The 21,994-nt window shown below is 51.5% G+C and overlaps 1 protein-coding gene across 4 annotated transcripts in view; it reads left to right on the top strand.

Annotated features, from left to right (window-relative positions):
- Window positions 1-21,994, top strand: part of DLGAP4 (DLG associated protein 4) — a 149,910-nt gene that overhangs the window by 54,034 nt on the left and 73,882 nt on the right. For all 4 annotated transcript variants that reach the window (XM_075109233.1, XM_075109231.1, XM_075109240.1 and 1 more), the window contains exon 2: window positions 13,284-13,376. The gene's annotated coding sequence lies outside the window, so the exon portion shown is untranslated. The remainder of the gene's footprint in view (window positions 1-13,283; window positions 13,377-21,994) is intronic.

The following is a 21,994-nucleotide window of genomic DNA, read 5'->3' as shown; positions in this document are numbered from 1 at the left end:
CTTCAGCCTGGCTCTGGAGCCTGGTCCTCATCTCCCTCCATCCCAGATCCTGATCCAGGCGGTCAGCCCTGAAGCTGCCTTGGAGTGGCCTGGGGTGGTCTCTCAATGCCCCTTCCTTGCCTTTCTCCCACTCCCATCCTGCACAGCCCCAGTGAGAGGGAGGCTGCTCATGGGTGTGGAGACTTTTAAGCCTGGATAAGGGGCTGGATATGAACACATGCTGATGCGTTCAGCATGGGGGGCAGATAGGGCAGCTCTGGGCTCAGCTCAGCACCCAGGGTGTGCAACGCTACATCCCTGGGAGCTCTTTCCACAGTTGGGATCACAAGAGCTGGCACTGGGCAGAATTCCAAAGACTGGATGTCTCTCCCTGTCTTCATGAATGACCTCCCCTATCTTATGCCTCAGTTTCCCCTGAGTGATGGTGATGGTTTGAGTGAGGGTGACAGTTTTTGCACTTAGGTTCATCCTTTTTCTGCAGAAGAGGCCAGCAGCACTCATTCCAGAACCAGCAGCTCCAGTTGGTAGAGGATGCTCTGTTTTTCCAGACCTGTGCAACATGAACTACTCCTTGGCATGTTTTCCTCCATCTGGCTTTGCACATAGTCTTACTCTCTAGCCATGCATTGCACAGCAGCCTGGAGCATGGAGCCACTGGACTCGAGACCTGCTTGCCTACATGGAGCTAATTGGGCTCCACTGGGCCACCCTGGGGAACACCCCTGTCTCCTGGCCTGGGTGTGCTGTGAGTTCCTGGGGCAGAACCAGCCCCACCATGCCCCACACTACTTCCCGTTTGCAAGAAGACAGATGATGCCAAAGGGGTCCAGGCTTGGGGCAAAGCAGCAGCTGCCTGGAAAAGCACCAAAGGGCTTTACAGCCTGTCTGGCTTAGTGCTGGGGCTACAGGCTCCATCTGCTCCCTGTCTCAGCCAGCAGCCTTGGCAGGCAGCAGAGGGAAGGCCTGCGTGGGGAGAGGGGAGAACAAGCTGGGACTTTGGTTTTAGGTACTCTTAACCCTTGAGTTTCAGGTGACCTGCAAACAAAGCCCACAGCCCACACAATCTCCTGGTTAGAACCAAAACCCAACACAGCAGTCACCCATAATGCTTTTATAATCTGCTTTCTTTAAGATGACTGTTCCCACAAGAAAGGGAGGGGGAGGCATGATTAATTTTCATTAGCCTTGTAAATGATAAGCTTGTTTCCGCTAGTCTTGCCCTGTAATTAGGGCTCTGGTTCCAGGGCCCTGCAGAAGGAAGCTGAGATTTGCTGGTGACTCACAGGAAGCCAGGCCAGCCTGGACATCCCACCCTGGGCCAGGAAAAGAAAGTGGCTGGAGGCCCTTGGAGACACAGAGCTTCCCCTTGAGGAAGGTAGCAAGGGACAGCGGTCCTCTGAGGGGAGAGGGAAAAGCCCACATGAAGGAAGTGTAGGCTGAGGTTTGCACATCTTCATTATTCAAACGAAAATGAAAGCAAAACTTCTGTTTCAGGGCTGGCAGCGTCTGCCCCAATAGCTGCATGTTGAATATGTATGTAGGATGATCTCAGGAGTTCAATGACATAGAGATGAGGTGGGGAAGGAGCAAAGGAGCACCTGGGTATTTGCATTGACTCTAGGGCTGAATGACCTACAGCCACGAGCGCCCAAGTGCACAGCTTGTGTCCAAAGCACTGCAGAAATACCCACTCTTGAACCATGGAGTGAACAAACCTCTACAGCTGAGGATGCCGCTGTGTCTCCATGAGAGGGCCCACACAGTGGTGATGTGTGATCTTTTGGGGTGGGGGGCGCTTAAAATCTCAGATGAGCAAGAGAGGAATTTTTGGAGCCCCCATTTCTATTTTGGTGCCTGCTAAGCAAAAACATTTCAGTTTTTAATCTGAAAATACTGTTTTGATATATTTTAAAGAAAGAGTGATATTTTACAACAAAAAGATTGAACAGTCTAAAAAACCCAAACCAACCCAAAAAAAGTATATTATAGATCCCCAAAAAATGGTCATGCTGATTCCAAAAGCAGTTTTCTTATGCCAATTCCTTGGGAAAACAAAACAAAAATTTAATTGTGGGAAGCCTGAAAGAAGCAATTCTTTCCTAAGTTTAGCCGGAAACTGAAAAATTTCTTGTGTGTGCAGCTCCCCTGCCCTGGTCTCTGTGAGCTTTACCATCTGCAGTGTGATCTTCCCTTCTCAAAGCTCTTGTGGATGAGGTGTCACTCACCAGAGAACAGAAGGACCTGTCCCACATGCTTCTCCAGAGACGCTGTATGTGAGGTAGACCTCGAAGCCAGCTTAGCTGTGCCCAAGCTATGAAGGCCAGGGCTGGAGCTTCATCTGAGCCCTGGCACACGTGTGTGGAGCCCATGGCACAGAGGCTTGCACGGAGAAGCTCTTGGTCGTGCCACATCACACCTTTTGTGCAGGATCACGGCAGAGCTGCGGGGGTAACAGCCTCATCAACAGCAACCTTTCCTGCCGGCTGCTGCCCCATCCCTAAGCTGCCTGATCCGTGTCCCTACCCCAGGCACCCAGGGCACAGCAAAGAAGTGTGGCCTGGGACACAATGCCCTTCACTATATCCCCAGCTCAACACCTTCTTTCTGACAGGACGAGACTTGGCCCTACCCTACTATAAACCCCATGCCAAAGAGTGGTGCTATGCTCACCACAAACTCTTCTGCTCTCCCTCCCAGGGAACACGTATTTCACTGCCATTCCGATTTTATTTTTCTGTAGTTTTACCTAGGTTGCATTATACCCCCCCTTGCTGTAGGCTGGAGCCTATACCTCTGCGTGCAGCAAAATGCCAACCCATCAGGGCATGTTTGGACACAGGGTTTTGGCTTAGCCTGAGATGGAGGTTGCAAGTGAATGACCCTCCTGCAGTATTTGACAGTGCATGATTCATTCCCTTCACCCAACGTATTCTTATTGCTTGGAACCAGACCTCGTATCTGAGCATCATTTTCCCCTGTTCCATCGCTCCCCCAGGGGCAGAGGTTGTAGGATATCAGGCCAGAGCAGAGGTGACACAGCCACCTTAATAGACATGTGCAGGGAAATGTAGTTCGAGAATTTAGTGACTTCTAGGAGAACAGCACCGATTTTATTTCAAGGGGCTGATGGACGATCACTTCCCACCATGCAGCAGCATTCAGAGACCACATAGGTGGCAGAGGAGGTACCAGTGCTACAGGCAGGAGTGCCTTCGGCTGGTTCTGCCGCGCAGCGTGGGATGGTGCTCAGCCCATCTTGCCCAGGGCAGCTGCGCAGTGTCAGGAGGCTCAAGGCTGAGCAGCAGCACTTTGTCCTGGCCCAGAAATTTCACATGAGAAGAAATAAAGAGGGACTTATGGGGCTGAGATCTGGGAAACCATGCACACCCCAAATCACAGAACTGCTGCTTTAGTTACTGTTCTGCCTAACACAAGGACTTTGTGATCACGGAAGGTGACCAAGGTGGGATACTTTTTCCACAAGGAAAACTCACCTGTGGAACTTGCTTCCATGAGATATCACAAGCACAAAGCTAAGGAAGTTTCAAAAGATAAAAAAAAAAAAGGCTGAAAGGGCTGTGGATAAGGAGAATGTCTCTGCCTACGGGAAGGGAAAGACAGTCTTTGAGTCCTCTGGAAAATGCAACGCCCAGGATACCACCAGTATGGGGCACCTCCAGGAGTGCACCATCCCTGCAGCGTGCACATAATCCCTCCTTGGGCTTGTGAGGTTCTCCATTACCTCTGCATGCTGCTCGAAGCCGTGTGAAAGTGGCACTGTCCAGCTCAGGCAGCCTGTGAGGTGAACCGCAACGCCAGGTAGGAGCCACTGATGAAGGGCACATCTTCTCCAGTTTCAGGTGCAAGAAGATACACAGCTTCATCAAGGCAATGGCCAGTTGTGGCTAAACACTACTGGAGTCAGGAAAATAGTCATCCTGGGTTGGGGTGACCACCTATTTTACAGCCACCCAAAAGTCTGAGAGCAGCAAGTGGCTTATCTGCTGGGTGCTCATCCTCGGCGTGGGCCAGGGACAAGCAGGACCTATGCCTTGCTCTGCACATGAGGGCAGTCCTCCAGCCTTCATGGGAGGAACCTCCCGCCAAAGACACAGCCCCTGATGGGAACAGTGTTTTCCCAGCCTAGCAGATGCAGCAAAAACCCTTCTTGAAAGAGATATTTGCTACAGAAAAAAACAATTGGCACACTAATTAAAAGTGACTGATTAAAGGACTGAAAGGGAATTACTCATCTTGTTAAAGGCAAGCACCTGCAGCGCTTTTGCTATCAGAGCAACTGTATCCTACATACCACAGAGAGGACACCACTGCTCAGCAGCAGCAGGCGCGTGAAGCAGCTCTGATCAGTGTAGCACGTCCTCTCATCCAGCGCAAACCCGCAGCCACCAGCCCAGGCATCCCAAGGAGCCACAGCAAATTGATGCGCCGCGAGGCAGCGCCGGTCGGTGGCTGTCGGTATGACAGCGTGCGGCACGGCGCAGCACAATGCGCCACAAAACAGCGAGAGCCATGGGCCAGGCTGGTCAAACACAGCAGGGCCCGCTCCCAGCCGCACGACCCGAGCAGCGCCATGCACAGAGGGGTGTACGCACGTGCACGTGCCCCCTCTCTTTCTGGGCTGGCTATTCTCTTCTAGCCCCAGCGCGGTCTGCCCTTACTTGGGTTTCCCACGCACGGCTTCTCGGTGTGCTTCATCTTTTCCATCCCTTGCAAAGATGCAGGCAGTGGCCACATCGGAGCAGGGCTCAGGCGAGAAGCACAGAGCAGAGACCTGCCCCAGGAAGCGTCCCTGCCTCAGTGGCACCCAGTCAGGTGATGCAGATTATCCCAGTTGCCAGGAGCTTTGCTGGAGCGCTCAGCAGCACAGAGGGTAGCCAGAGCTGGTGAAGGGGCAAGACTAAGGGGTTCTCGGCAGGAGCAATGCAAGTGTTGGGCTTTCTGATACGAGCAGTTGTGTGTCAGACCTGGTTTAGGGATTTTTTTGCTGAGATTTTGCGTGGCGCTATCAGGTTGTGTTCAGCCCCAGAGAGAGATGCTGCTCTTTATCTCTTGATAGCCTGAGCAGACAAGCAGTGTCACGTAGGGAGAGCAAGGAGCAGTGGCAAGGACAGATCGTTCAGGTCTTCTCTGCCACGGGAGAGTAGGTCTTCCTCCCTCAGTGAGCATGGTCAGAACATGGGCACTTTGCAGCAGGAAACCCCTTCAGACCCCAACCAGGAAGAGGATCCTCTGTTCCCTGGGTGAGGAGAGCAGTGAAAACAAACACTGCAGGCTGGGAACAGGCTGGGCAGCAGAGGAGGTGGCTCCAAGCCAGCTCCTCTGGTCTTCTCTTCACTCTGTAGCCACATTTCAGCTGACTGATTATCCCACCTGTGTAATCAAACCCTGCATCCACTGAATTTGCATGATTGGCCGAAGGTTAGAATAAGAGCCAGCAGAGACAGTGAGTATGTGCCAATTCATGGCTGAATGTGAGTGCAGCTGTAGGCACTGGGGAATCTGCCTTTCTTTGGCTTTAGGTCAGTGTGCCTCCATCCTTTTCCACAGTCATGCATAACCTTCTTGGAAAACCTATTTCCAGGTGCACAGGTTTCATCTTATCCTCTCTCCGCTGGCTCAAGCCTGGTCCTGCTGCACTGGTGAGCAGCTAGTGCAGATCCCTTTCTCAGCCTGGTCCATCAGCAAGAGGCTGAAGGCAGCTGTTTGTTTTCCTTGCATGCTCGGTGTTACTGCTGGCAGTGTTCACACCTTCCTTCTAGGTCAGTTGGATGGTAGTTTGGAGGGAACGTGGAGTTCCTTGGAAGAGGTGATGTCCAGGTGCCAGAGCATCACGAGCAATGTTCTCCCATGGGGCCAAACACTCTCTCCCCTGGCCTCAGCTCAGGCTTTAGGGGAGGAAAAACCTGCAGGAAGGGTGGAAACTATCATGGGAAAGCATTTACCGCAGGAGAAAAGCTGAGAAGCTCCCACTGGCATTGAGGTGCTGTCTGCAGGGTGGACAGGTCAGCAGGGGTCACTTGTGGTAGTGGCCTGTCTGTGGCCCATGCCAGGTTCCTAGGAGAGAGCCAACAGACTGGGCAAGTGCAGGTGGGGTTTCTCCTCCCACTCCCTGAAATAAATTGTACCTGCATCCATGCATTTCTCAGCCCTTCACAGACTTTATCCCATGCTGCTGGCTGCTGCACAAAGCAGGGAGCCCACCCTAGGACCAACGAGCAGGGTGACCCCAGACCTCTCCACAACACCTAGCTGGAGCAGGGGTGTTCTGCACTGCCTTACCTGGCCCAATAGAGGGTCTGGCATTTGCCCCCTCCTGTCCATGGGACTGAGCGGTACCAGGATGACTTGTCCATCTGATGCTGTTCTGTGCCTGTGGCAGTCCCGTTGCAATTTTTAAGAAAAAAAAAAATGCCATAGATCTGGTCTGTCTCCTGGAAGACATAAGCATGAAAACAGGGGCCCTGAACATGTGCAAGTGTCCCATTTATCACAGTGCCCCAAAACAGAAGTACAGTCACTTTTAGAAAGATAATAGCAACTGAGGAAGAAATCCCTGAATTTCCTTATCCTTCAGGTCTCAGAACTGCATTTGAACTAAACATCTTGGGCAAAACCTTGCAGGTGACTTGAACCAGCCTATGATGGCAAATGCACCGCTACGCTCAGCAGTCCTTTTAATGGCTGATCACTTTTGTTTGTTAAAAATAAAACCTTCCTTTGTTTGTGGTCTAGATTGAGCCATCTTCAGCTGCCAGCCCCTGGATGCCCATGGGGTCCTGGATGCAGCGCTGAAGGGCCCTCTGTTGTCAGCCTTTTTAGGACTGGTGTTCTGCAGTTAAGTTGCTTGTGTTCCAAGTGTGAGCCATGCCGTGCAGTCTTTGTGGCTCTTCTCTAAACCATCTCCAGTTTATCGACATCCTCACAGATACTGAGCTGCCAGAAGAGGACCTCTTTTCTAGTAAGGTACTGTCCATGCCACACACAGGCCGGCCCTGTTTCTACTGCAGCGTTCTTCGCTGATCAAGGCAGAGTCTCATTTTAACCATCATTTTGTACAGATGTCTTATGTCCAGCTGTTTAGCCACCAGGTCCCTCAAGTCCATCGTGGGGTCATACTAGGATACAGTTCTCAGCACAAGTCTCTCCCTTTAAGTTCCTGATAACAAGGCAACCTCTTTTCCATGCATATCACAACCCTTGCAGAGAAGGCTGTCAGGCTTGCCAGGATGAGCTGGTGAGTTGTGGAAGGCCCCATACATTCTTCATCTTCTGCTTCCTCTGCTAGGACAGAGATCTGTAATTTTACAGGTAGATATGACTCAAAAAGCTGACCTTGCCCACCATGACATTGTGTCCCTCTTTGTACCCTCATTCCTCCCTAAAAGTGTTGATTTTAACATTTGCGGATTTTAAAAGTCCGATTATGTGACACTCCTAGCCAGGTTTCAGGAGCATAACTAGGTCAAATTCATGTCCATACATGAGCAGGCTCCCTCGCATCGGTGTGAAGGCAATTAAAGAATTTCTGCTCTTCAAGTCCCTTGCTGTCTGGACCAATTTTATTCTCAACATCATGATGTCATGCTAATGAAGGCTTCCCTCCTACTTGCCCTTCTCCTTCATTGTTTCATATCCTACTGGGTCTGTCCCACACCCTCCTTGCTCCCCATACCCTCAGAGAAAGGTCTTCCATCATAACAGCATCTCCTGGACTGCTGCACCAGCCTGGACTGTGCCAGCTCACACCCTCATGCTGCCAGCTGGGCACTGCCTTCTTGCAGAGGCACGCAGAAAACGCAGCAGAGCCTCCAGCGTGCCCGGCCCACCGCTGTCCTCTGCACGCCCAGGAGCTCTTGCCTATGAGGTACATCATTAGTGCGGATTAGTGAATCCCTCCTCAGCAATTACAGGCTACTCAGCCTTGTGGGCGCTCAGTGTATCTGGGCCCTGGAGAGGGAACGCTGTCAGTGGGATCCTCAGTAAGAGCATCCATCAGTAAGAGCTGGGTGTCACTGCGAGCATGATCACCTCGCTGCATGGACTGGAACTATTGTCTCAGCCTCTTGCCTACTTCAGCTACCACAAATCTTGGGCAAGATTAGTGTGCATTGTCATTGTGTTCAGAGTACCTTCCTGTTGGGAGAGCTGGAAGAGGAACAGCACACGCAATGTGCTGTAATCTTGTTTCCCTCCTCCCATGACCCAAACACAACTCTTCTGCTGACAAGTCATCTGTGCGAGGACCTCTGCAGGGTGCCAGCCTTCTGGTCTTGGAGAGAGAAACATGTTCCTAGTGATTCAGCAAGACTTCGCCACACTTCCCACCTTTATGGGACTGTTTCCTCTGGTGCTTTCACACATGTATTTTTCCATTCATACCCCCTTCAGAGGAATCTTAATACTGGCTACAAGTCTCTTATGGACAGCCATATCTCATCTGTGCTTGCCACTCCCTCCACAGCATTCTTTTTGCCTTTCTCAAATGTGAGTCAGTGATAGCTCTCAAAGCAGGCCCCAAGCATCCTTCATACAAAATTTAATTCTTTCTGGGAGACCCAAAGGAGCTCAATGTATTTGTTTTATCCAGATAAATGGTTATGAGATTAGAGGTACAAGAACACACATATATTTATTTTCATTATTTCTGTTGCTGAATTTGCACAGAATGATGCTAAGGCCTGTTTCATAAAAGAGAGCAGGCCAGGGGTTTGTAATGGCTATACCTGAACTTACAGTCTCTAAATCTATGTATTAGAAGGAACTCAGGTTAGGGTTGATAGCAGGAGGAGGGGAACATTGCATTCAATAGCACTTGCCATCACTGGGAGCTTGCATGCCTGGCTGTGCTCTTCACCCATTTCTTACTGCCCCTGTGCTGGAGCTGCTCGTCCCTTCCATCCCTGTGGTCATCCCTACAGTGCTCACAGGATCTTCACTCAGGCTCACAGCCTTTCTCCCATACCAGAGCTCTGGATCTGACATGGAGCCAGCTGTGAAGTAGAGAAGCCCAGGCAGGTCACTTTGCTGGTTCCCTGACACCAGGATTTCATTTCTTCTCAGGATTAACAAGAAGCAGACACGGGCAGTCTGCTGAGGGTCTTTAAAGTTTGGAAGAGAAGCAGAAAGTCCCTGCAGCAGGAGGTGAGGGACCAGCCGGGGAGGGACCTCCCTTCCTCACACAGACCCAACCCAAAATTATGCTTTTTAAGCCTACAACATTTCACAGTATTTTTACTAAAATTAAATCCCAGCACTGTCTGCACCTTTACAGGAATGCCTGCCACGAGTGCTCTGCTTGCCTTGTTCTGCTCCACTTGTGGCAACACCAGTTGTCATGGTTTTAGCTGGGATAGAGTTAACTTTCTTCCCTGCAGCTGGCACAGGGCTGTGCTTTGGACTTAGTATGAAAACAATGCTGATAACACACAGATGTTTTGGCTGTTGCTGGGCAGTGCTTGTACTAGTCAAGGGCTTTTCCAGCTTCCCAGGCTCTGCCGGGGGCACAAGCAGCTGGGAGGGGAGGGGGCACAGCCAAGAGAGCAGATTCCCACTGGCCAAAGGGACATTCCATATCATGTAACGTCATGCCCAGTCTCTCCACTGCTCAGTCATGACTGAAAACCTCATCAACTTTGCCTGGAGACCCCAACAGGCAATAGGATCCTTTACTCAGGGTTGCCCCTGTCTGTCATTTAGCTGCAGTCATCTCTGAGGTCGCAATACCAGGGATCATGAAAGCCGGATAAGTCTCTTCGAGGTCTTCTCCAGCCACACTTCAAGTCCAACAGAACCACATGGGCTACAGAAGGACAGGCTGTGGCCTCTCCTAGACCAAGGCTTGGAGGAACAATAATCACGAGATGATTCTCCAATAAGGTCAGGCTGCAGAGCATCTGAGACCCTAGTTCACCAAAAGTGTCTTGAATCATGCAGGGAAGGGACATCAGTTCATCAGCAAGACAGACCTGAGTGAAACAGCAGCATGGGAGCATGCAGACCACCCTGGCAGGACCCTTGGCAGCTCCTCCAGGACCCCACGCCTTCATTGCCTGGAAGCTCAGGGGCCCCAGCTTGCCTGCTGCTCCTCACCATTCCCCTTGGTCTGCAATCCGCTTGCCTGCGGTTACACCACCTTTCATAGCAGTGTGTATCCTTCCACACGCTGTCTTCAATCCTACCCCCTCCACTCAGCAGCCATGACGTGAGCAAGCTGCTCCTGAGAATGGGAGAAAGAGGGGGATGATGGAGGTGGATCGCTGGTAGATAACGTAAAGTACTTGTGCTGGTGACAAAATTGTTCATTTGCCTTTCCTTGGGGCGTTGATGCTGATATTAATTAAAGGTAATTATAGCACTGCTTTCTCAGTGCAGCCATAGCATGCAAAGACAAAAGCAGTATTACAGACAAAAACATTTCTTTCTCCAGCGCTTCAATGGCATTTTTTATTTTGAGAAATCTGCTGGGTGGGTGGAGGCCTGGAGCCCAGGCACTGCTCCTCCCACCCGTCAGAGTCACTCTGTGCCCAGGGGTCCCAGGATCGGCACCGTTCCTAGAGGTACCCCGGGATACCCTGAGAGTGCTGGTGACAGACACAGACATGAAGGGTGACGGTAGTGCTGAACAGAGACTTCCGTCACAAGTAGCTACTGGTGGTGATCCAGGATGCTGGGCACCAGCAGTGGATACCTGGGCACCGAGGAGGGGTGCTGAGAGCATTGCTAGCAGATGCTGATGTCTTTCACGATGGACATTAGTAGCTCTAGTGACACACAGGGTTACCCTTCATAACAGTACTGGTGGCATTAGAGCAGAACTTTGCTGCTGGATACTGGGCAGACTGATGCTGGGGGTGGCTGTAGGTAGCACTGGCCATGGATATTGGCCATGGATACTGGCTGTGCTAATGGCTGTTGCAGGCTCTATAGGTCTGGATTACTGGCTCAAACCTAACTCAACTCACTAGTATCTAGAATTCACTTTTTATGTGGAGAGAGCTATGAAAGGGTTGGATGGTGTCAATGCAATTATTGTTGCATGGCCATCTGCAGCACCCAGGCTCATCATACCTCATCTGTTATTGATGCTATACCTCGTGCTGGGAGCAGTGGCCTATTGGCAGCAACCTGCAACCTCGTTGACATTTCTGAGCTCAGGAATGTCTGAGTTTGGGATGTGGAATTTTCCCTTGTCTGCAAGAGCTGATGCCTCCAAAAAAGAGGCCTGTTTGGTTAGGTGGAAGTATGTGTGCTGTACCTCCTGGATAGAACGTCTGTCTGGTTTTCACAGCTGAGTACCCATCAGCAGCAAGAAACTCAAAAAGCAAGTGTTCTGGTGTAGAAAACAGGTGACCTCTGGGGACATATGTGACTGCCCTGTCTAAACAACAGCTGTCTCCTGCTTGGTTTTCCCAGGGCGTGTGCCTTTCCTTTAACCATTTCCTCTGCATTGTTGGGGTTCAAGCGGTACAGAGCTAGTGGGAAGGTGAAGAGGGTTTGTACCAGATTTAGGAGGGCAGTCTTCTGATCCTTCCAGGCTTTCCATTCTTCTGTCTGTTGGGATATCCACTGTGAGAGTCTCCAAACGTCTCTTGAACACCAAGTCTTCTTATTCTCTACCTGGACTGTATCTGTCCATCTATCTAGTCTTTATTCCTCAGGACAGATTATAAGAAGGGTTGTTGAGCATGTTTGGAAGGAAACACGGTGCCTCTGTCATAATCCAGGCATACATTGCACCTGGGATGTCTGTAAAGACCCCCCCAGACAGGAGTTAACCTGGGGAGAAAACTCCTCTTTTCTGGATGGTGGCAGGGTGAGAGAGGGTCTCGTGGGCACTGCAGTGCCCATCTCTCCTTTCTGGGGACAAAGGGCTGATGTCTTATCGCTGCCACTAGGGCACCAGTTAGGTCTTCCTCTGCTTCACCAGAGAGGGAGTCAAACCCACCACTCAGATCCAACTTTCGTAGAAAAATTGTCGAGGTTTGTATCCTTGTCCCAGCCTCCCATACGTCCTCCCAGTCAAGAAACTGCTGTTCATCTGTTTTAAAGCCCCCTTGAGATCTAGACAGGCCTTCTCAAGACCCAGATGGCCACCTCTGTCCAATTAGGAATGCAAAAAATACCGTCATAGGAAAGCTGACTCCTCACTTTGAGTTACCATGCCATTTCTATCCCTTGCTTCTCAGCAGTGAAAGGCTGAGCTGCCCGTATTGTCCCAGCACTATGCCTGCATCTTCCCAGTGCAGAAGAGCAAACACGCACACACACACACAAGCCTACCTTAGAAATTAATTGACGTAAAGCCAAAATAATATTTAAACTCACTGATAAAATAATTCAGGCTGTGTTCTCTGCTGTAATGTGTAGGGTTTTGAGGACATTAAGAAACATTGGGGGTTTCCCCCATATTTATTTACTTTACTTTTCATACCAGGAGCATTTTTTTCAGTTGTTTGCAGTGTAGCTGATGGTCAATGAAGAAAGAAGCACAACATTTTAGCTGCAATACAGTAGCACCTAGTGACCAGATGGAAAAGACTTACAGTGTGAGCTGCTCAAGCAGAATTTTAATGACCAGCGTTGGTAGGTGGGGGTAAAATGCAGATTTTGGCAGGTGTATGGCTAGGACTCACCAAAGGTAACTGCCTTCCATCTGCCACCCTGGTCAGGTTTATCCCCAGGATTGTCCTTCCTGCTTTACCAGACTCTGTTCTCCCAGGGCTCAGCGCAAAGCAAACAGCCCAGAAGATGAGGCACAGAGGGTTACAGAACCATGCCTGCTTAGGACAGTAGGCTCCTGGCATGGCCAGGAAACAAAGACGCAGCCATGGGCAGCAAGAGGGTTCCTTGAGGGATTATTTCATGGCAAAGAAACAAGAGAAAGAAAGTCAAAGAGCACTTTCCCACAAAGGGGGTCACCCCAGCCCTGTGCCCCCGAGCAAGGAGCCTGGGCATTTTGCATGTTCTCCTCCCCACCTAGCTGATTTCCAGTCCATCCTTTCAGTGCAACACAGAGGGGCATGGGACCCACTTCCGCATCTTCCCACCCTCCTCCCATGGGTATTGCCTCTCCCTCTTTACACAGGATGCTTTCTAACATTTGCCTTGTGCCTTTGCTACGACTTAATGAAGACAACCTGGGTGTCAATCAGAGTTGTTGTGTCTTTACAGCATCACGGTTATAGCCTAAGACATTTGACAAGAAGACACCACTCTGCTCTTTGAGACCTGAGGCCATTTTCCCTTTTCTCTCTGCCTGGCAGGTCTTCATGAGGGACAGATCTGGAGCCAGAGGCACACGAGGTACACAGGATGCTGAATCTGGCCTAGTCCCCAAGCCCAGCAAGCTGTGAGAGGTACAGTATGGCTCAGAGGTTACTCTGGGGCTCTTCAGAAACAGCTGAGGTAGGGGGCGGGATGGACAGACCCAGCTGTGTGCTTGTGGTACGAGGGGCAGCAGAGCAGGAGGGAGAGGGAGGCTGGGGCAGGGGAGCTAGAGAGGGTTTCAATGACAACCCTCCCTCCATCTAGTAGTGAATCCCACAACATGCCCATCACTCAAAGTTATGAAATCTAATACCAATTGCTATAGTAACGTCACGCCTCCATGCTGACCTAGTTTGAGACAAAGGAAGTGCTCCCGCAGCTTTGAGCACACAGGATGCTGCAGACGAGCCTCAGTCTGTTCTCTGGGAAAGGCAGAGGGAGCTGCTGGGTTTTCCCCACCTGCTTTCCCTTGCCCCAGGACCCTCAGGCAACATGAGCTGATTTGTCTCAGGCACTAAGCAAATCCACTGCCGGAGAGCATCTCCATCCTGCATCCCAAACATCGGCAAGGCCCCGCCTAGCAATGGGAACATCTGCCCTGGAGCAAAGCAACATCCTTGCAAAGCTGCAGAGGCCTGGTGGCGCAGCAGCAACAGCCATCGCCTTTCAGAGCATCCTGTTACTGCTGTGCCACGAGCATCTAGGGCAAGGAGCCTGTCCCCACCCTCCCTGATCCCCACCTCCTCCTCGTCTGCATAGTCCTTGGTCCTGGGACTGCTGCTCGCTATGATAACACAGTGAGACAGGAGGATCCGACTGGTGTTTTGGGACAGGATGACAGCACAGAAGGCCAAGCAGAGTGGCCTGCCTTCTTCTGTGTCACAAGTTTTCAGTGCAAGTGTGGACAACCTCCATCCCTGGGAGTCACAGCACAAGTAAGGTCAAGGGCAGCCATGTTAAGTGCTTTTCATTCTCTGCTCACTCCATGGACGGCTTGGCAAACACACACAAAGCACTCATTGACCAGAAAAAGTCAGGTTTGGTCCCAAATGCTCTCATTAGCTGCTCTTCCAGACAAGCTGGAATACGCACCACGTTGTCACCAGCATGTGCCCCAGTGGCCAGTAAGAGAGCAGAGACTGCAGGTAGGTTTCCAAAGACAGTGACCCTTGCTCACTGCCCTTGTCCTTCCACTCCATCTCATCAGTTCTCCTGCTTTCCTCCTGAAAACTGTCCCTTTCTTATCTTGCCCTCATTTGCCTCATTTGCCCTACTTAATGCTTTGCATTTCCGTCTTCAGAGCAGATCCCATCTTCTGGAGAACTTTGAGAAACTTCTATTTAGGGACAAATAGGTTGTAAAGTTTCTGGGGTTTTGTTCCCTTGAGCGTTGATTATATTACCAGTGACATTTGCATGCAAGTAAGTTCTCTGTCTCTCTCAAGAGTTCATCTGCTCCTCCAGCTTTGTCATGTTGCAGCCATCGATTTTCACAGCGTTTGGTTGTGCTGCTACCAAAAGCAAAACCAAAATAAAAGTAGTATCTAAAGCATATAAGGATATAAGGAAGAAAATTTATTCTTTGTCTGTTCTGGGATGGCTGCAGTCAGACCTTGTCCCTCCCCATCACCCCAGTGGATATCAGCTGGCAGTCCCAGCAGAGACACCCCTTTGCCTGAAGAACAAGCAGGGGACCACAGGCATGCGCTGAGGCTCCTGGACTGTGGGGCACTATTCAGCTCCCACGAGGCCTCGAGAGCTGTATGCAGATTCCTCATTAAAAAGGCACTTATTCACCTAGTCACACTCCAGTTATTCACACATGAAGTAAGATGTGAGGAGGTCATTCCACCAGTGACATGGGACTCAGCAGCGTTTAGAAATCCGTGCTGCATGCTTTCTTGAGCTCACACACCAGTTAGCCTATGCTGGGATTTGCTTCATCTAGCATTAGGTGCCTGGAAGTTGGATTTGTAGATGGGCTGGGCGAGCCCCTTGGGACACTTTCAGGCACCGGGACGGACTGGCCCTCGTAAAGCAATTCACCATCTCCTAAGGAGGTGTCCCAGGTAGATGAGACACATGGCTCGCTGGCAGCCCCAGTCTCCCCTCCCGTGTCGTACAGAGAGTGAGGGGGAAAGGGTGGGGGTGCCTTGGTTCTCCCACTGATGTTATCACGTGTCTCAGTGGGAAAGTCTGGGTGAAATTAGCCCCATGGGTGTTCCTCAGGAGACCCTAGCTGAAGGTCTTCTCAGTAGCCCAGGATGGGCGGCATTGCCTGCTGCTCAGACCTCAGTACCCGCTCTGCCCCTGTGATGAAACTCCCCAGCAGCAGTGGGAAACTTCCCGGGGAGAAGCGAGCAGCAGAGGGAGGCTGGAGGAAGGTCTGTTGTATAATGAATTGTTCTAAGAAGAAGCCATCTATTTTTATTCCCTGCGATTAGATTCTGAACTCTTTGAATCATCATTAATGCAATGCCCTGGAAGCTGGCGGCCCCCCTTGCTGAATGCCACATGAAGTGTTCCTGCTAATTCAGGGAACATTTGAATTCATGCGTGTAGGCAGACCGACGTCACCTATGCCACAGTATACAATTTTTTAAGCTTCTTGCGGCAGGGTGAAGGGAGTCATTTTTCTTCTGCAGGTTGTGAATCATTTATTCCTTATCTAGCTAGTTATTAGCACACTGCTAGGTTTCTATATATAAAAGCCACCCATGTGTTTGCAGGCAGCTTGGATGGCTGGGCTGAGGTTTGCGTGGGAGATTATGGTACGTGGAGCCCTGGAAGAGCTGATCAGCAGAGCGCAGGACTAGTTGACTTCAAAGGGTGCCTGCAGCCCCATCGGTACAGGGGTTTCTTTCTTCTGGAGGACTTGTGCCCTGAGCAGCCCCATTTAAGGCTGCTGCTTCTCCTGATATTGCTACCTGCCGCTCCTGAATGGCCTCCTGGCCTTCGAGGGCAGTCCTGCCTCACTAGTACCTGTCCCTCCCCAACTAGTCATGTTCAGGTGAACCCTGCTTCAGGTGTTATGATCTCAAGAGATGTCTTCCAACCTAAACAAGCCTGTGATTGTTATATAAATGCCAACCAAGAAGCCTGGCAAGAGGGTCTCTGGCTTCTTGCTGGCATCACCTGGACCAAGGTCCGGCTGTATGTCTGGTGCCTGGTGTTTTGCACAGGCACAGTGATTTTGTGGTGCATTATGTTCTTTAGATGGGACATGACAGAGGTTAGGATGAGAGATCTGAGCTCTCCCTAGAGGTGGTAGGTTCCTTCCTCCATTTAGCAAGGATGAAGGCCCCTGGGCTGACATGCAGTGTGGGGGCAGTAGATTTGGTGTTTCCACAGGGAAAAAACTTAGAAGCTGTTGGAAAGCTCTGCTGGTGAGAATGGCAGGAAATCTATGGCTGAGCTGTGAGGGGGAGGCAGAGAGGAGAGGGAAGCAAGGGAAGGGAAGAATGATGCTTTTGGCTGTGATTTTGGGAAGAAAGAAGAGCTCTTCAAGTGCCCATTTCTGGATCAAGGCATCAGTCAGTCAGGGCAGCCATGACTGCGTTTGCAGAGGAGGGCAACCAGGGAAATGACATAGACTTCTTGCATGGAAGATGTGTGCCAAGGGCGTGGTAAAAGGGAGGGAGGCAGCACAGAGCCTGCACCCACTGCTGGCCATGGGAGGTGAAATGCAGACACCGGGCCAGCACTTGCAGCTCCCCAGTTTCTACAGAAGCAGAAGCACCCAGACGCAGACTGCAGTCCCTTGTGCCGTGAAAGCTGCAGAGGTAGGTCTGACCTCCCTCATGGCCACCTCCAGTGCCTGGCAGGGCAAGCCTGAGCCCTGCGCCTGGGCCTCCATCATGCACACCACTGGCAACAGCACACACACAATCCACAGCCGCAGAGATGTGTTGGCTTTCATGCTACAGTCCCAACACTCACGCACAAGGAGCAGAGACCCAGGTGAAAGCCAGGGTGCTCTCAGAGCTCCCTGTGCCCTCCCAGGCTTGGTGAGGAGTGAGCATTGCCCGGTGCCCCCCAGCACCCACCGCCTCTGCCACACATTGGACTTGTAAACACCAGCTAATTGCAAAGTGAAATCCTGGAAATGGACTGAAGCAGAAAGCGGTGAGCCGAGGCAAGGCTGGCAGGGTAAGGCACTGCATTTCCTCCTCCTGTCCCCTCCTCGCTGAGAGAGGGAAGAGGGTTTGCGCCGTTCTTTCCATGCCCTCAGTATAATCTGCTTTAAGGAGGGTTTGCAGAATTTAAGTTGGGAGTTTGGCCCGTGGGAACCCAGAGACATGAGAAAAAGGGTAGTTTCTCCTGGAAACCCACCTCCACGCCAAAAGTTAAAATGAAGGCATGGTGGGCAGTGGCAGCTGGTTTGCCCAAGTCCCCAAGTCCCCTGTGGTGCAGAGCCCCAGCACAGAAGCTGATCAAAGCTAGTGGTCCCTAATGTGGTTGGCTTGCAGGAGGTGCTCCGCGCTCTCACAAGCACAGGGGCCCCCCAGGCTTCATTGTTCTGTGTCTTGGGGCTCAAGCCTGTTCAGAACAGGCAGGGAGCAACTCCTGTGGAGCAGCAGTCCTCTGGCTGCTGCCCTCACCATGTCACAGCAACAGGGGGGAGTTACTGTGGGGAGATGGGGACAGACCCGTGGCCAGTGTCTCCTGATGACACAGTGCATAGCCTGGTGGAGCACCTTTGAGGGGACGTGGAGCTAGTCTCCAAGAGTGGAAAGGAGGAAGGAGATCTGTTCTTCACGTGCAGGGTAGACAGGACAAGGCATCACAGACTGGAGCTGCCACCAGAGAGATTCTGAATGGATAGTAGAAACTTCAGGGCTTTGTAGGATTGCAGAGACAGACATCTCCAGGACAGCTCGTTGGACTTCTGCCCTGGTGCTGTCCTTGGTGACATTTTGACAGGCTTCTCACCCACAGTTTCTGCCAGGAGTTATAAACCATAATTTCAAGGACTCACCAAACACTGCCTGGCTGCGCCACTGGCTGGATGGACAGCCATAAGCTGGGCAGGCATGTGAGAGTGAGGACAGGACAGATAGCTAGGAAATCATTGCTTTGCTAGCATCTACGCTACATTGCAGCTGTCACTTCTCCATACAGTTCCTTTCAGTTACCTCCTGCTCTGCCCAGAGTTCGGGCCAGCCTAATCTCTTTGCTATTAAAAAGACAGAAAAGCAAATATTTGTAGTCATTGAAGTATCTCTTACAAGAACAGAGGCTTTTCAGCTCACAATGAAGATGTGATTCAGTCTTCCTGAAGTGGAGTGAACCACCTCCCACCAGCTTCAGCAGCCCCCCGACCAGCCCCATCTCCCACTCACAGTAGACAAGCACAGCAGCTGTGGGTCCTACAGGAGGGAAACATTGGCAACGCTCACATCAGGGAGGAGAGGAGTCCCTGCGGAGCAGGAAGCTTCTTCCAGCAAGGCTATCATCTCCTGCATGATTTGAGATTTCATACACTGCTCAGTGTCTGGAGCTGCAGATGTATTTTGCAGGAGGTGCCGCTGTAAGTGGATTCATTGCAGCCAGCCTGAGCCTGCAAACAGGCAGCTCCAGTGCTGCTGTTGTAAACCGTGCCCGAGAGGAGGCTGAGTCCAGCTGGGGTTCAGAGTGGTTCGGGACACACAAAACTGCTATAAATCAGGTCAGTTCATCTGCTGCACCTCAGAGACCTCTGAGCATCAGCAAAGCCACTGGGAAGAGGAAGGGCAGCCCCCCCAAAAAACACAAGCTAAGGGGAAGGAAGGTAATGGGGCCATGCAGCAAAACCAGCCCCTTCCCCTGGGCTCAGGGATGCATCCCCTCCTCCAGGGACCTGGCAGGCCCTGCTGTGACCACCTGCTAACCAGGGTCTTCTCCTGGCAACCACTGTGGGTGCCCTCCCGGAGGTCAGGGGCCATCCACCTCCTTGCCATGGTACCTGACTCAGGGCAGGGGGGCACAGCAGGGGCACCAGGAAGCTGTCCTGGGGGACAACCCTTGCCCAGTTTGAGAGCTGCAGGATCATGGATTTGGGAGATTTAATTTCAAGCTTTTTCATCCTTCCAAATTAAAAAGATGGCAGGGAAGAGGCTTGTTGGGATTTTCCCTTCCATGACCCCCATCTCACAAAAGTGCCAAGGATTGCAGAGAGTAATTGAAATGTAATGAAAACAGTTTAATCCACCTTAAAGGGAAACCAGCTCACAGAGGATGCAGCAAACCCAGTACAGTGAGCACCAGGGGCTGGTGGAGTCCTGACTGCCCCACCATCCCTGACCTGACAGATGCCCAGCAGCCCCGGGTGGCCCACGCTGTGACTGGCCATCGAAGGGATGCCCAGGGCAAGCAGGACAGGCAGGAACCTCGGCACCTGTTGGCAGCCCCGCAAGAGCCCACAGGAGGAAAAGGGAGCAATAAACTATCTGCCATATAGAAGCAAGTGTCCACCCTTGGCAAGAGCAGACGAGCCTGGGCAAGAGGAAGCTCCCCGCCCTCCCCTGCTCCCTGCCTTCCCGTCCCTTCTGCTCCCACCCCTCCAGCTCCACCTCCAAACTTCACTTTTTCTCCCTTCCCACTTGTCCCCGCAGCCCCTCAGTCACTCTTCCCTGCCCCTCTGCTTCTGGAGCAGGCCTGAGCCTGTCAAGTCCCCAGCCCCACTCTTCCCTTGCAAGCCAGGCTTTCATGACATTTCATTTATTTTCATTTCATTTATTTAATTTCATTTCATTTCCCTATTTATTTTGAGTCCTAAGGCAGTTTTACTTTATTCTGGAGCCCAGTGAACACAAAAGCAGTGATGCTGATGTGCTTTACGCAAAGCAGTCACAGGGCTGAAATCTCTCTCAGGAGCGCCTGGGAGATTTCTGCTTCAAATATTGATTGCCCTTTGTAGGAAAAGACATATTTACTATCAATATCCAGAGACATCCCATTATAATCAAATCAGCGCTGTGTTGTCTCCTTAGGGACTGTCTGACTCCTGTAGCATAATGTGATGGGAGAAGCACAGCATCCATCAGAGCCACGATATCCTCAGGCAGCCAAGCCCAAGTGAAGGACCTTGCTCGTAGTCCAGAGCTGGGAAGGGAGAAAGAGGCCACGGCAGGCAGAGCTGAGCCTGAGCAGATCAGGGTGGTGTTCAGGGAGGATTTGGGCTTCCCACTACCTGCAGGGCTTCCCCCGCAAGTTAGGCAGGGTTAAACTCACCATGGCCATCTAGAATTTAAAGGACTAGACAGACGGCTCAGTCTGGAGCCTGTCCTTTTACAGTCCATCCTTCTCTTCTGTCCAGAGGGTTTCCTTTAGAACATCTCCTAGGGGTTTTTTGTCACCACTCTTTAACCACTGCGCTGATGCCAGCTTGCACAATACAGAAGCAGGGCTGCCTGGCACATCCATGACTCTCTCTTCTGTGGCACTCCTCCAGACAGCACCCACTGCTGCTCCACCAGCTCACATGGGTGCTGTCCCATGGCCAAGGGACCCCAGAGGGGCTGATGTACCCAGCTGCTGAAGAGCACAAGAGAAAAAGGATGGCACCCACAGAGACCATGAGCAGCTGGACGCTAAGCAAGGCTGACATTGCATTGGGTGTTTTGGCAAGAAGGGCAGGTCTGGTATCAAAGTTCCCCCAGCTCAGGCCAGGATAACAGCCGTGACCTCATCCCCAAAATGCACAGGCACTCTCCCACACCACCAAAGCCCAGGCCACGTGGCAGGGTACCAGGCTGTAGGCGAAGGCAGCCGGACCAGCTGCAGGGCCCGGGTCAGCAGCAGTTCAAGAGCACCCACTCCATGGGGCCGTACAGCCTCTCCAGGTGGGTTTCAGGAGAGGTGGGACAGGACAGGGCCTTGTGTGGGGCCACAGGATCCCCTGGGAACAAGAGCTGTGCAGGTTCACATGATTGCTGGGGGCAGCTGGCAATGCCTACAAATGCAGTAGGCTGAGGTCACGGCGGGGCGGCTGGCGGGATGCCCCCAGGTGCAGGAGTCACAGGAGTGGGAGTCCCGGTGTCGGAGCAGGGCAGAGAGTGCAGGCTGCGCTTGCCTGCTGCCTGCAAACCACTGCTTTAAAAAGACCAGCTTTGCCAACTCACTGGGAGAGACAGTTAGATGGAGGCTTTTTAAAACCCATCACACTATGGAATACATTGCACTTCTTTTTTTTTTTTTGTGCTTCCAAATAATTATTTAAAGCCCTAGCTGCTTTTCATCAGTAATACATTTTTCCCTGTGTAAGGAAGGAAAATGAGTCTGTCAATTCCTATCGTCCTTCAGTGATTGCTGACTCTGCTCCCTGCACCACTTCAGTGCTAGCAGCTTTTGCCAAGCAGACTATGTGCAGGAGAACAGGCTCCTCGGGGACACCAGCGTCAAATTTGTGGCTGGAAAGGGAGGATGTAGGAGCCCAGACTACCAGCTCTGCTTCTCAGAGGGACACACCATTATCCTATTCATTCTCTAGGAATAAGCAAATGATGGTTCCCTTTCTCACGAACTCACTGGAGGCTCTGAGGGTCCAGGCACTATTTCCCCTTCCAAGTGCATGTTGGGGAACATTGGATCCCTGTAGTGTTAGAAAATGGCTCTTCTGTACAGACCTCTGTCGTCCCAGCTCCCCAAGCAGACCCTTCATCTTACCAAGGAGCAGCCGTTCAGCTACATGTACATGTTTTGGGGACCTGGATTTTGCAAAAGTAGTC

The sequence above is a fragment of the Phalacrocorax aristotelis genome, chromosome 13, assembly GCF_949628215.1.
Source record: "Phalacrocorax aristotelis chromosome 13, bGulAri2.1, whole genome shotgun sequence".
Classification (NCBI taxonomy): Eukaryota; Metazoa; Chordata; class Aves; order Suliformes; family Phalacrocoracidae; genus Phalacrocorax; species Phalacrocorax aristotelis.
Note: the sequence above shows the minus strand (reverse complement) of the source record. Positions and strands in the feature narration are given on the sequence as shown.